General features: G+C 45.9%; 1 long non-coding RNA gene across 1 annotated transcript; it reads left to right on the forward strand.

Moving 5' to 3' along the window:
* Positions 1-1,893: 1,893 nt before the first annotated feature.
* On the forward strand, positions 1,894-13,488 carry LOC147113037 (uncharacterized). The gene is made up of 2 exons (XR_015079459.1): positions 1,894-2,047; positions 12,117-13,488. It is a non-coding gene; the product is annotated as an uncharacterized LOC147113037 (long non-coding RNA).
* The last annotated feature ends 1,086 nt before the right edge of the window (positions 13,489-14,574 follow it).

Consider the following 14,574-nt stretch of genomic DNA (forward strand, 5'->3'; position numbering starts at 1 on the left):
CACCATCCTGATTTAGAAATATATCACCGTTCCTTCATCGTCGCTGGATCAAAATCCTGGAACTCCCTTCCTAACAGCAGTGTGGGAGCACCTTCACCACACAGACTGTAGCGGTTCAAGAAGGCAGCTCATCAAGGGCAATTAGGGATGGGCAATAAATGCTGGCCTTGCCAGCGACACCCACATCCCATGAGCGGATATAAAAAAAAGTTTATGTACTAGGCATCCTTGAAACATAAATGTAATGAAATGTGTTCTAGCCAGGACCTTGTGTTAGGTCACTCACTTCAATGCTAAAGCCAAAAATCAGGAATTAAATATTGCTTGTTAATTATTCAGGGCTGGATTTAGCTCCTTTCCAGCTGCTTTGATTTTTTAACATAGTTTGGGTTATTTACATAACAATATTCCAGCAAAATCGTGTATTCAGGAAACACCAGAACAGTCTGAGTACCTGAGCTATTTCCTGAATTCAACTCTACCACAGATCTGTCTCAGGTCCTGCATAACAGACAAATAAGAATTCCCCACCTCCTGCCATTCAGGCATTAACAGTAGTTGTTGTACACTGTTAATAAGATTGGTGTGATATTGACCTCTCACACAATCACTAGGGATGGGGTTGATATCTCAGCTGCATTAATTTACTGCTATGTGCAAAATAATCTACAGTAGTTGTTTAGAGTATTTACAATATTGAATGTAAATTTGGAAACATCAACTTAAAACTTAACATGGAGGTAAATGGCTTATGTTACTGGACTATAAATAACAATAATTATGACCATTATTTAGGGTGGAACCAATTAACCTTAGCCTCAGTGCCAGCTCTGAATTGTAGTATACCAGCACTATATGGACAAGGTCTTAATCTGTACCAACAGACTAAATTGAATACATTTTCAATGTTTATCTGTTTACTTATGCTCCCATATTGATATAGTTTCTACATTATAACAGTGGCTACTCTTCAAAAGTGATTTATTGGTTGTAAAACGATTTGGGATGTCCTGAGGCTATATAAATCCAGATTCTTTCTTTCTTTTATGTGGATGCGCCTTGCACAAAACATATTGGCCTAGAAATTGAGTGGGCTTAGCGCCCAATTAGTGGCGCTAGAGGGCCTTGCGCCGGACTTATAGCCGTTTTGCAAATTGACTTGGGCCTTACCATCGGCGTTAGCCGGTAGCGCTGCGCCGGCACCGATGACGTCATCGGTGTGCGCAGCGTCCCGGTTGCCGTGGTAACCCGGCCCCAAGCCCAAATTCAGTTGCGCCCGCCTCGCCCGTGGCAGGCGCAACTAACGAATGTGAAAAGTGTTCTTACACGCCTTTGCGCCAGCGCATAAAGGTGGAGCGGCGGCCGGCCGCGTTCCCGGCGGCCGCCTGCCCGCACCTCCCTTCCCGGACTCCTGCATCACCCCCCCCGCGGCCCTGATGAGTGTGTGCTGCGAGCCCGGCACTTCCCCGAGGTGCCGGGCTCAGATGTCGGGGGAATCCGCCGGATAGTTGTCGGTTGCAGGCAGCTCCTCCTTAACAGAAGGAGGACGCCTGCAGTTCCCCAGCCTGCCGCACCGCATCGGGTGCCGCAGTGGGGGATTAGCGCCGGGAAACCCGATTCAACGCCCGTTTTCAGGCGCTAAAACCCTCCTTTAGCGCCCGCCGCCCTCTGTGGCCGGCGCAACCGAATTTTCGTCGGGCGCTGCCGCATTAATGCTGGCGCAAAACTTCTGGCGCTACAGCCCTGGCGAGCCCACAATCCAATTTCTAGGCCATTGAGTTTCAGCCACATTAGTGCACATTGCAATATCTGTAACAAGCTCCCTGCATATCACATTACATTCGTGTTTTATTCTTAATGCAATATACATGTGAAAGTAATTTCTCTGCAATTAGCATCATTCAGGGCACCCTCCGCATGGGATGCATCTTCGGCTGCTGAGGGAAACAAGAATGAGAATAACGGAAGCTCTGCCCACAATCTTGCAATCCTCCTTAGATAGGGAGTGGTGTCAGAGGACTGGAGGGTATAAACCCGGTAACTACAGGTCAGTCAGCCTAACGTTGGCGGTGGTGAAAATTTTAGGATAATAATCTGGGACAAAATTAGTTGTCACTTGGAAAAACATAGGTTAATCAATGACAGCCAGCATGGATTTGTTAAAGACAAATCGTGTTTGCCAAACTTGTTTGAGTTGTTTGATGAAGTAAGAGAGAGGATTTATGAGGGTAGTACGGTTGATGTTGTGTATATGGATTTTCAAACAGTGTTTGATAAAGTACCACAAAATAAACTTGTTAGCAAATTAAAGCCCATGGGATTAAAGGGACAGTGGCAGTATGGATACAAATTGGCTAAGGGTCAGAAAGAAGAGAATAGTGAACGGTTGTTTTTTTGACCAGAGGGAAATAAACAATGGTATTCTCCAGAGTTGGTATTGGGACCACTGCTCCTTTTGATATATATTAATTCTCTGGACTTGGGTATATTGGGCATAATTTTACAGTTTGCACAGTTTGCAAAAGACATAGAAACATAGAAGATAGGAGCAGGAGTAGGCCATTCAGCCCTTCGAGCCTGCTCCGCCATTCAATGAGATCATGGCTGATCATCCAAATTCAGTACCCGGTCCCTGCCTTCTCCCCATATCCCTTGATCCCTTTAGCCTTAAGAAATATATCCAACTCTTTCTTGAATATACTTAATGAACTGGCCTCCACCGCCCTCTGTGGCAGAGAATTCCACAGGTTCACCACTCTCTGGGTGAAGAAATTCCTCCTCATTTCAGTCCTAAATGGCTTACCCCTTATCCTTAGACTATGACCCCTGGTTCTGGACTCCCCGGCCATCAGAAACATCCTTCCTGCATCTAGTCTGTCCAGGCCTGACAGAATTTTATAGGTTTTGATGAGATCCCCTCTCAATCTTCTAAACTCCAGTGAGTATAAGCCCAATCGGCACAATCTCTCCTCATACGTCATTCCTGCCATCCCAGGTATCAGCCTGGTGAATCTTCGCTGCACTCCTTCCATGGCAAGAATGTCCTTCCTCAGGTAAGGCGACCAAAACTGCACACAATACTCAAGGTGTGGTCTCACCAAGGCCCTGTACAACTGCAGCAAGACATCCTTGTTCTTGTACTCGAACCCTCTTGCTACGAAGGCCAACATAGCATTTGCCTTCTTAACCGCCTGCTGCACCTGCATGCTTACCTTCAGCGACTGGTGTACAAGAACACCCAGGTCTCTTTGCACTTCCCCTTCTCCCAATCTATTACCATTCAAATAATAATCTGCCTTCCTGTTTTTGCCACCAAAGTGGATAACCTCACATTTATCCACATTATAGTGCATTTGCCATGTTTCTGCCCAATCACCCAACCTGTCCAAATCATGCTGGAGTTTCACGACATCCTCCTCACAGCATACCCTCCCACCCAGCTTTGTGTCGTCTGCAAATTTGGAGATATTACATCCAATTCCCTCGTCCAGATCATTAATATATATTGTGAACAGCTGGGGTCCTAGGACCGATCCTTGCGGTACCCCACTAGTCACTGCCTGCCACTCAGAAAACGACCCGTTTATTCCAACTCTTTGCTTTCTGTCCGCCAACCAGTTCTCTATCCAAGTCAATACCTTGCCCCCAATCCCATGTGCCTTAATTTTGCACGCTAATCTCTTATGCGGGACCTTATCGAAAGCCTTCTGAAAGTCCAAATACACCACATCCACTGGTTCTCCCTTATCTATTTAACCAGTTACATCCTCAAAAAATTCCAGTAGATTAGTCAAGCATGATTTACCTTTTGTAAATCCATGTTGACTTTGTCCGATCCAGTCACTGCTTTCCAAGTGCTCTGCTATTACATCTTTTAGAATGGACTCTAGCATTTTCCCCACTACCGATGTCAAGCTTACCGGTCTATAATTCCCCGCCTTTTCTCTACCACCTTTTTTGAATAGTGGGGTAACATTAGCTACCCGCCAATCCATGGGTACTGTTCCAGAGTCTATCGCGTTCTGGAAGATGACCAGCAATGCATCTACTATTTCTAGGGCCACTTCCTTAATTACCCTGGGATGTAGATTATCAGGCCCTGGGGATTTATCGGCCTTCAGTCCCATCAATTTTCCTAACACCATTTCCCTACAAATACTGATTTCTTTCAGTTCCACCCTTTCATCAGACCCTATGTTCCCCGGTATCTCTGGGAGGTTATTTGTGTCCTCCTTTGTGAAGACAGAACCAAAATATGTATTTAGTTGGTCTGCCATTTCTTTGTTCCCCATTATAAATTCCCCCGATTCTGACTGCAAGGGACCTACGCTTGACTTCACCAATCTTTTTCTCTTCACATATCTATAAAAGCTTTTACAGTCAGTTTTTATGTTCTCTGCAAGCTTACTCTCATATTCTATTTTCCCTTTCTTAATTAATCCCTTTGTCCTCCTTTGTTGAATCCTAAACTGCTCCCAATCCTCAGGAATATTGCTTTTTCTGGCCAATTTATATGCCCTCTCCTTGGACCTTATGCTATCCCTAATTTCCCTTGTTAGCCACGGTTGGGTCACCTTTTTTGTTTTATTTTTATGCCAAACTGGGATGAACAAATTCTGTAGTTGATCCATTTGGTCTTTGAATGTTTGCCATTGCCTATCCACCGTCAACCCTTTGAGTGCCATTCCCCAATCAATCCTACCCAACTCGCTCCTCAGACCATCATAGTTTCCTTTATTTAAATTGAGGACCCTAGTCTCCAAGTCAACTACTTCATTCTCCATCTTAATGAAGAATTCGATCATATTATGATCGCTCCGACCCAAGGGGCCTCTTACAACAAGATTGCTAATTAATCCTTTCTCGTTACATAATACCCAGTCTAAGATGGCCTGATCTCTGGTTGGTTCCTCGACATATTGGTCCAGGAAACCATCCCGTAAACACTCCAGGAATTCCTCCTCCACAGTATTGTTACTCATTTGGTTGGCCCAATCTATATGTAGATTAAAGTCACCCATGATGACTGCTGTGCCCTTATTGCACGCTTCTTTAATTTCTCTTTTAATGCCATCCCCAACCTCCGCCTTACTGTTTGAAGGTCTATAAACCACTCCCACTAACGTTTTTTCCCCCTTAGTATTTCTCAGTTCTACCCATACAGATTCCACCTCATCAGAGCTAATATCCTTCATTACAATTGTGTTAATCCCTTCTTTAACCAGTAATGCTACCCCACCTCCCTTTCCTTTTTGCCTATCTTTCCTGAATATCGAATACCCCTGGATGTTGAGTTCCCAGTCCTGGCCTTCCTTGAGCCACGTTTCCGTAATCCCAACCAAATCGTATTTGTTTACTTCTATTTGCGCAGCCAATTCATCCACCTTATTACAAATGCTCCTCGCATTAAGACACAAAGCCTTCAGGCTTGTTTTTTTTAACGCTCTTAGACCTATTAGAATTATTATTTACTGTGGCCATGTTTGATTTAAACCGTCGATTTCTCTGACTGCCACTTTTGTTTTTCTCCTTCCTATCTTTTGCTTTTATCCTTGTTTCCCTTTCCTCTGTCTCCCTGCTCAGGTTCCCAACCCCCTGCCATTTTAGTTTAAACCCTCCCCCACAGCACTAGCAAACACTCCCCCTAGGACATTGGTTCCAGCCCTGCCCAGGTGCAAACCGTCCGGTTTGAACTGGTCCCACCTCCCCCAGAGCCGGTTCCAATGTCCCAGGAACTTGAATCCCTCCCCCTGGCACCATTCCTCTAGCCACGTATTCATCTGAAGTATCCTTCTATTTCTACTCTGACTAGCACGTGGCACTGGTAGCAATCCTGAGATTACTACCTTTGAGGTCCTGTTTTTTAATTTATCTCCTAACTCCCTATACTCCGCTTTTAGGACCTCACCCCGCTTTTTACCTATATCGTTGGTGCCTATGTGCACCATGACAACTGGCTGTTCACCCTCCCCTTCCAAGATGTTCTGGAGTCGCTCGGAGACATCCTCGGAGACATGAAACTCGGAAATGCAATGAGGAAGATAGTGACAGACTTCAGGAGGACAGAGACAGATTGGTGAAATGGGCAGACACATGGCAGATTAAATCCATGGGATCCATGTCTTTATAAATAGAGGCATAGTTAAAAAGTAAGGAAGTTATGCTAACCTCTATAAAACACTGGATAGTCCCCAGCTGAGGTATTGTGGCCAATTCTAGCTTATCGAGGCAATAACAACTTGCATTTATGTAGCATCTGAAGAGGCTATAAAACTTTATAATGGGTGTTTCTCTGTCTGCTTTGTAATGGGTGCAGGAAGAGGAGAAGGAAGAAGAGCAGGAGCAGCAGAGGCTTCAGCATCCAGCAGGAGCATTAGGATGGGCTCTGAGAGAACAGTAGGTGAGGGGGCATGTCCACAGAAGGTCATACTTTCCCAACAGGATATAAGCATATAGGCCGAGTCACCTTTTTCAATATCTGCAGAGTATGAGGAGGCTGCGCTTATCGAGGCAACAACAACAACTTGCATTCTGTAGTGACTTTAATGTAGTAAAATGTCCCAAGGCACTTCACAGGAGCGTAACCAATCAAAATTCGACACTGCGCCACATAAGTAGATACTAGGACAGGTAACCAAAAGCTTGGTCAAGGAATATCTTAAATGAGCAGAGAGAGGCGGTGGGTGAGGAATGGGGGGAATACTTAGGGAGGGAATTCCAGAGCTTAAGGCCTAGGCAGCTAAAGGCACGGCTGCCAATGGTGGAGTGATTAACATCGGGGTTACGCAAGAGGCCAGAATTGGAGGAGCACTGAAATCTCGGAGGGTTGTAGGGCTGGAGAGGTTACAGAGAAAGAGAGGGGTGAGGCTACGGAGGGATTTGAAAACAAGGATGAGAATTTTTAAATCGAGGCGTTGCCGGACCGGAGCCAATGTAGGCCAGCAAGCACAAGTGATGGGTGAACGGGATTGGATGCGAGTTAGAATACGGGCAGCAGAGTTTTGGAGGAGCTCAAGTTTACAGAGGATGCAAGGTGGGAGGTCAGTCAGGAGAACATTGGAATAGTCGAGTCTAGTGGTAACAAAGGCATGGACGAGGGTTTCAGCAGCAGATGATCTGAGGCAGGGTTGGAGACGGGCGATGTTACGGAGGTGGAAGTTGGCGGTCTTGATGATGGAGCGGATATGTGGTCGGAAGCTCATCTCCGGGTCAAATAGAACGCTGTGGTTGCGAACGATCTGGTTCAGCCTCAGACAGTGGCCAGGGAGAGGGATGAAGTTGCTGGCTATTGAATTAATTTGTGGTAGGGACCGAAGACAATGGCTTCGGTTTTCACAATAATTAATTGGAGGAAATTTCTGCTCATCCACTGCTGGATGTCGGACAGGCAGCATGACAAATCAAAGGCAGTGGGGGGGCTCGAGAGATGTGGTGGTGAGGTAGAGCCGGGGTTCATCAGTGTATATGTGGAATCTGATGTGTTTTTGGATGATGTCGCCGAGAGGCAGCATGTGGATGAGAAATAGGAGAGGGCCAAGTCTAGATCCTTGGGGGACTGCAAACGTCACAGTGCGGGAATGGAAAGAGAAGCCATTGCAGGTGATTCTCTGGCTACAACTGGATAAATAAGAATGGAGCCAAGCGAGGGCTGTCCCACGCAGCTGGATGGCGGAGGAGAGGCGTTGGAGGAGGATGATGTGGTCAACCGCATCAAAGGCTGCAGACAGGTCGAGAGGGACGAGGAGGGACAGTTTTCCATGGTCACAGTCACATAGGATGTCATTTGTGACTTTGATGAGGACTGCGGAAACCTGAGTGGAGGGATTCAAACATGGAGCTGCGGGAAAGATGGGCTTGGATTTGGGAGGCGACAACACGCTCAAGAACTGGAGAGGAAAGGGAGATTGGAGATGGGGTGGTAGATTGCGAGGACAGAAGCATCAAGAATGAATTTTTTGAGGAGGGGGTGATGACGGCAGATTTGAAGGGGAGGGGGACAGTACCTGAGGATAGGGAACCATTAACAATATCAGCTAACATGGGATCCATGAAGAGAAGTTGGGTGGTCAACAGTTTGGTGGGAATAGAAAGAAAGACTTGCATTTATAAACACATTCACGATCTCAGAACTTCCAAAGCTCTTTACAAACAATGAAGTACTCCTAAAAAAAAAAAAGCGAGACTTTTGGCAGATACAAAGGACTAAAAACAGTGGAAGCCCTAGAGGAGTATAGAAAGTGCAGGGGGGTACTTAAAAAAGAAATTAGGAGAGCGAAGAGGGGGCCTGAAAAAACACTGGCAGGCAAAATAAAGGAAAATCCCAAGGTGTTTTATAAGTATATTAAGGGCAAGAGGATAACCAGGGAAAGAGTAGGGCCCATTAGGGACCAAAGTGGCAATCTGTGTGTAGAGCCGGAAGATGTAGGTGAGGTTTTAAATGAATATTTTGCATCTGTGTTCACTATGGAGAAGGACGATGTAGGCATAGAAATCAGGCAGGGGGATTGTGATATACTTGAACAAATTAGCATTGAGGGAGGAGGTACCAGCGGTTTTAGTGGATAAATCCCCAGGCCCAGACGAGATGTATCCCAGGCTGCTGTGTGAGGCAAGGGAGGAGATTGCAGGGGCTCTGACACAAATTTTCAGAACCTCTCTGGCCACAGGGGAGGTGCCAGAGGACTGGAGGACTGCTAACATTATTCAAGATGGGTAGTAGGGATAAACCAGGGAATTACAGGCCAGTGAGCCTAACATCAGTGGTAGGGAAATTATTGGAAAAAATTCTGAGGGACAGAATTAGTCTCCACTTGGAGAGACAAGGATTAATCAGGGATAGTCAGCATGGCTTTGTCAGGGGGAGATCATGTCTAACCAATTTGATTGAATTTTTCGAGGGGGTGACTAGGTGTGTGGATAAAAGTTGTGCAGTTGATGTAGTCTACATGGACTTCAGTAAGGCTTTTGACAAAGTCCCACATGGGAGACTGGTCAAGAAGGTAAGAGCCCATGGGATCCAGGGCAATTTGGCACATTGGATCCAAAATTGGCTTAGTGGCAGGAGACAGAGGGTGATGGTCGAAGGTTGTTTTTGTGACTGGAAGCCTGTGTCCAGTGGCGTACTGCAGGGATCGATGCTGCGTCCCTTGCTGTTTGTAGTGTACATTAATGATTTAGATATGAATGTAGGAGGTATGATCAGTAAGTTCGCAGATTACACAAAAATTGGTGGAGTGGTAAATAGCGAGGAGGGAAGCCTCAGGCTACAGGATGATATAGACAGGTTGGTCAGATGGGCAGAACAGTGGCAAATGGAATTTAACCCTGAAAAATGTGAGGTGATGCATTTTGGGAGGACTAACAAGGCATGGGAATACACAATGAATGGTAGGTCCCTAGGAAGGATAGAGGATCAGAGGGACCTTGATGTGCATGTACATAGATCCCTGAAGGCAGCAGGACAGGTAGATAAGGTGGTTAAGAAGGCATATGGGATACTTGCCTTCGTTAGCCGAGGCATAGAATATAAGAGCAGGGAGGTTATGATGGAGTTGTACAAAACGCTAGTTAGGCTACAGCTGGAATACTGTGTGCAGTTCTGGTCGCCACACTATAGGAAGGATGGGATTGCATTGGAGAGGGTGCAGAGGAGATTCACCAGGATGTTACATGGACTGTAGCATTTCAGCTATGAAGAGAGTGACTGGACAGGCTGGGGTTGTTTTCCTTAGAGCAGAGAAGGCTGAGGGGGGACCTGATTGAGGTGTACAAAATTACGAGGGGCATAGATAGGGTAGATAGAAAGGAACTTTTCCCCTTAGTCGAGGGTTCAATAACCAGGGGGCTTAGTTTCAAGGTAAGGGGCAGGAGGTTTAATGGGGATTTGAGGAAAAACTTTTTCACCCAGAGGATGGTTAGAATCGGGAACTCACTGCCTGAAAGGGTGGTAGAGGCAGGAGTCCTCACAACATTCAAGAAGCATTTAGATGAGCACTTGAATCGCCATAGCATACAAGGCTACGGACGAAGTGCTGGAAAATGGGATTAGAATAGATAGGGCTTGATGGCTGGCGCAGACACGATGGGATGAAGGGCCTCTTTCTGTGCTGTATGACTCTAACTCCCCTGCTCTTCTTCAAAATAGTTCCATGGGATCTTTTGGGCTGGATTTTGTCAATGGGGCCGTGATGGAGGCGGGACTCCCACTTTTTGGGTTGTAGTCCCGCCTTCATCGACTTGTGGCCAACCCACGCTATTTTCCCTTGATTGACCTTGTTAAGCCCGCCCAGCGGGCTCAACAGGCCAATAAAGGGACACCTGGTTACAGGTGATGTCAGTGATTGACATTTCATCTATCAAGAGCTTTTGACAGATGAAAAATCACCGTTTGACAGCTCTGTGAAGCTGTCAAACACTGACAATCTGTCTTCTAACTTGAGTCCTTCTACTCAGACTCAGTTAGAGATCTCTCCAGCCCAGAAAGCAGAATGCTGCAGAATTTGACATTTCAGTGGCCATTCTGCTTTCTGTGCTGGTGAGATGAGGGACTCCTGAGACCTGAAGGAAGGAAGCCTGCAGGAGAAAGTAAAGGTAAGTAAAACTTATTAAAACACTTTACACACACCTCACACACTTACCTCTGCACACATGCACCCAACACTCACCTGCACAACGGACATCTTGACTACTCCAACCCCTGCAGACCGACGGTCCACCTCGCTAACTTGGCGTGGTTCAGAGCCGTCGGGAAGCCCGCACTTCAGGGCTAAAAATAGGGATTAGGCAAAAAACTGCCTGTTAGCTACCTGTTAACAGGCAGTTAATTGGCACTAATCCCCTTCCCGCCTCGGGGAGGTGGCTACCAACACAGGTCGGATACCCACGTCCTGGGACATTGGCACGGAGGCGGGTTGGGGACAGGATGGGTTCCTGCCCCCCGATTCTGCAATTTTCCCACCAAACCCGCCTCCACGTGGCTTGGAAATTCGCGCCCTTTAAGTCCACCTGAGAGGGCAGATGGGGCCTCAGTTTAATATCTCATTCAAAAGACGGCACTTCCGAATTAAAATAATGCCATGGGATCTTTTACGTCCACCTGAGAGGGCAGATGGGACCTCGGTTTAATGTCTCATCTGAAAGATGGCACTCCCTCGGTACTGAACTGGAGTGTCAGCCTAGATTTTTGTGCTCAAGTCCCTGGAGTGGGACTTGAACCCACAGCCTTCTGACTCAGAGGTGAAAGAGCCACAGCTAACCCCAGGGCCAAGGGAGCAGGAGGTCGATCTCATGGATGAGCTCAGAGAGGGCATGAGGGGAGACAGGAGAGAAACTAGAGCAAGATGCAAGTTCAGGGCTAGGGCAGGGGGGACCTTAGAGGAAGTTTGGCTTGGTGGGCTAGGGGAAAGGAGGGAAGCAGCAGAGACAGCTGAATGGATGGTCTCAATCTTAGTGACAAATTAATCCATGAGCTCCTCGCAGTTGTTGGAGGTGAGGAGACAGGAGAGAAGAGTTTACTGAGATGGTTTGTAGTGGAGAAGAGAAGCCGGGGGTTATCTTTGCATTCCAGGGAGACCCTGGAATCGTGAGCAGTTTTGGCAGAGGAGAGCAGGACCCGATAGTCCTTTATGCAGTCCAGCCAGATCTGTCGATGAATAGCTCAACCATTGTTCGCCATAAACGTTCAAGTCTGCATCCCTTGGACTTAAGGGAGCAGAGATGAGGGCCGTACCAGTTGGAACGACCAGGGTGAGAGAGAATAATGGTTTTATTGGGGACAAGAGCATCAAAGGTGGAGGTGAGGGTGTGATTGAGCAGATTGGCAGCTGCAGAAATGTTATGGTGAATGGAGGGCCAAAGGCTAGACAGTTGGGGAATTTGAAAGTGCCGTTGTAAGTATAGCAGGGTAGAAGCATATAGGCCGAGTCACCTTGTGAAGGAATAAGCCATATAACCTATTCAGAAAGATACACTATCTTATGAAGGAGTTCTGGCTTTATCAAAACATGACAAACTGGGTTTGGAAATTTAGAAACCTAACTATGAAATAGCTATGAAAGCATTCTGGCTATTGAGATAAGACAGTTGTTTACCCTGAATAAATAACCTTATTGAAACAGAAGGTGCATGGTTCCGATAAGCTGACCTTTTGGGACGACAGTCAGCGAGACAGTGTCGCCAACTCCTCCACACAGTGCTTGGCAACGCCTCAGAAATTGGATTCGCAAAAAGCCACAACAAGTAAAGACCAACAAGTTACTTCAACGAAGGAGGGAAACACTGCGGATGGAGAAGGAATTAACTGAGCTTCTGGCAAGGCCTTTACGAAAACAAGAATCGGTCCTCACACTGGATCAATGGAACAGTGTGTCAAGCTACAGCCAGCTCCAAATGACATCTCCTTGACTCGTATGAATAACTCACCTCTACGGAACATACATCTGTCTAATTATATGTTGTTTCGCTGATTGCATGACAATGTACCTATCCTTCTTCTACTTTCTGTTCATTTTAAAATAAGGCAAAACATTGTCCTGGGATGACTTAAAGGAATTTTCATGTAGCACATGATTGGGCTCTTGTGAATCTTATGAAATTAATGTACTATTGTAACCTTATTAGAAACATTGACCAAACTCTGTCCTTGATGTTCAAGCTCATTTTTTGGTCAAGAGGGCAGGGGGGGTGAAGGAATAAACCATTTAACCTATTTAGAAAAATACACTATCTTATGAAAGAACTCTGGCCTTATTAAAACAGGATAAACTGGGTTTGTACATTTAGAAACCTAACGATGAAACAGCTATGAAAGCATTCTGGCTATTGAGATAAGACAGTTGTTGACCCTGAATAAATAACCTTGTTGAAACAGAAGGTGCATGGCTCCGATAAGCTGACCTTTTGGGAACAAAACAATGGTTCACCCTGGATAAGGTATTCTAATTTAAACTTCATAAAGATGGCACATAAGATAAGAAACATCTGCCCTCGTAAAGATGACATAAAATAAGGAACACCTGCCGTTCACATCGTCCTATATGGTGACCCTAGAACACTTGGAGATGAGAGAAGATTCTGGCTGATGTGGCAGTAAGAATTTCAGAGGTTGGCAGAAAGTTGAATAGAGATAATTAACTTGCATCAGCAGAAAACCTTAAAGGAAATACCACTGGAAAAGGGTATAAATATTGAACTCTCAAATGGAATATCAGACTCGCTTTAATCGGGCAAAGCAATTCTCAGCTTCAGAGGGGCTCTGTAGTCTACCACTCTTTGTACCTCGGGGGTCAAAGGTATTTGATATTGATGGATATCCTGTAACGAGAACTTTAAGAACTGTAATACAGTAGCAAAGTTAAGATTTTAAAGTAAGATATGCTGTTAAAAAGATAGTATGTTTTCTCTTTTTAGAACTGTTAAAGTTGCGATTGACTGATTCACCAACTGTAAATTGCATGTCGGTTCTTTTAATAAATCTCTATATATTTTTAGAATTGTCTCGTATAAGTCTTCTGTATCAGAAACTCACGAACTCAATCTCTGTACACGCTTTGGTGTAGAGTTACAGAATTCTGAGGGAGTTTTCTGGACCTTCATAATATCCGGGATGTTACAGCCTAGCTAAACTTATTAAAAGCGCTATCTGGAGGACTGTAACATTCTTGGGTTGCTCCTTGACTTTAGGGAGAGATAACCCAGACCTTCAGACCCAATTAAGCGTCTTTAGGATTCGGCTACCTCAAACTTTAGTTGAAAGTGAACGTCTGAGAAATACACTTGATCCGGGGTAGCCCTAAAGGGGCTAGGACTAGTAAATATCCCTTCAACCTTTCTCAATATCTGCAGTTAATGAGGAGGCTTTGCTTATCGAGGCGGGTAGTTGCTGGCTTCTGTGGCCCTATGAAAAAAGACCTGCAGTCTGCTGTACAATGGGGCCATGCCATGCCAGTGGCTGTAAAGTTCACCACTGCTCTGAACTTTTTTGTATCAGGATCCTTCTAGGCTGCTACAGGAGACATCGCTTGCATCCCACAGCCAGTAGACCATACATGCATCAAGCGGTGACAAATGCACCATCTGCCAAAGTAAACCACCAAGTGAATCACACAGGTCTGTGCCACGCACCCAAAGCAGCTGTCATGATTCATTCATCCTGCATCGGTCCCGAGTCCCCCAATGTTCGACCAGAGTCCCAGAGAGAGTCAGAGTCCCAGAGAGAGGCAGAGAAGCAGAGAGAGGCAGAGAAGCAGAGGGCTCGATTTTGTCAATGGGGAGCTTTTGGAGGCGGGACTCCCACTTTTTGGGTTGTAGTCCCGCCTTCATCGACTTGTGGCCAACTCACGCTATTTTCCCTTGATTGACCTTGTTAAGCCCGACCAGTGGGCTCAGCAGGCCAATTAAGGGACACCTGGTTACTGGTGACGTCAGCGATTGACATTTAATCTGTCAAGAGCTTTTGACAGATGAAAAATCAGCGTTTAACAGCTCTGTGAAGCTGTCAAACACTGACAATCTGTCTTCTAACTTGAGTCCTTCTACTCAGACTCAGTTAGAGAGCTCTCCAGACCAGAACGCAGA

The sequence above is a fragment of the Somniosus microcephalus genome, chromosome 9 (genome assembly GCF_052327205.1).
Source record: "Somniosus microcephalus isolate GS21.2 chromosome 9, FLI_Smic_1.0, whole genome shotgun sequence".
Taxonomy (NCBI): domain Eukaryota; kingdom Metazoa; phylum Chordata; class Chondrichthyes; order Squaliformes; family Somniosidae; genus Somniosus; species Somniosus microcephalus.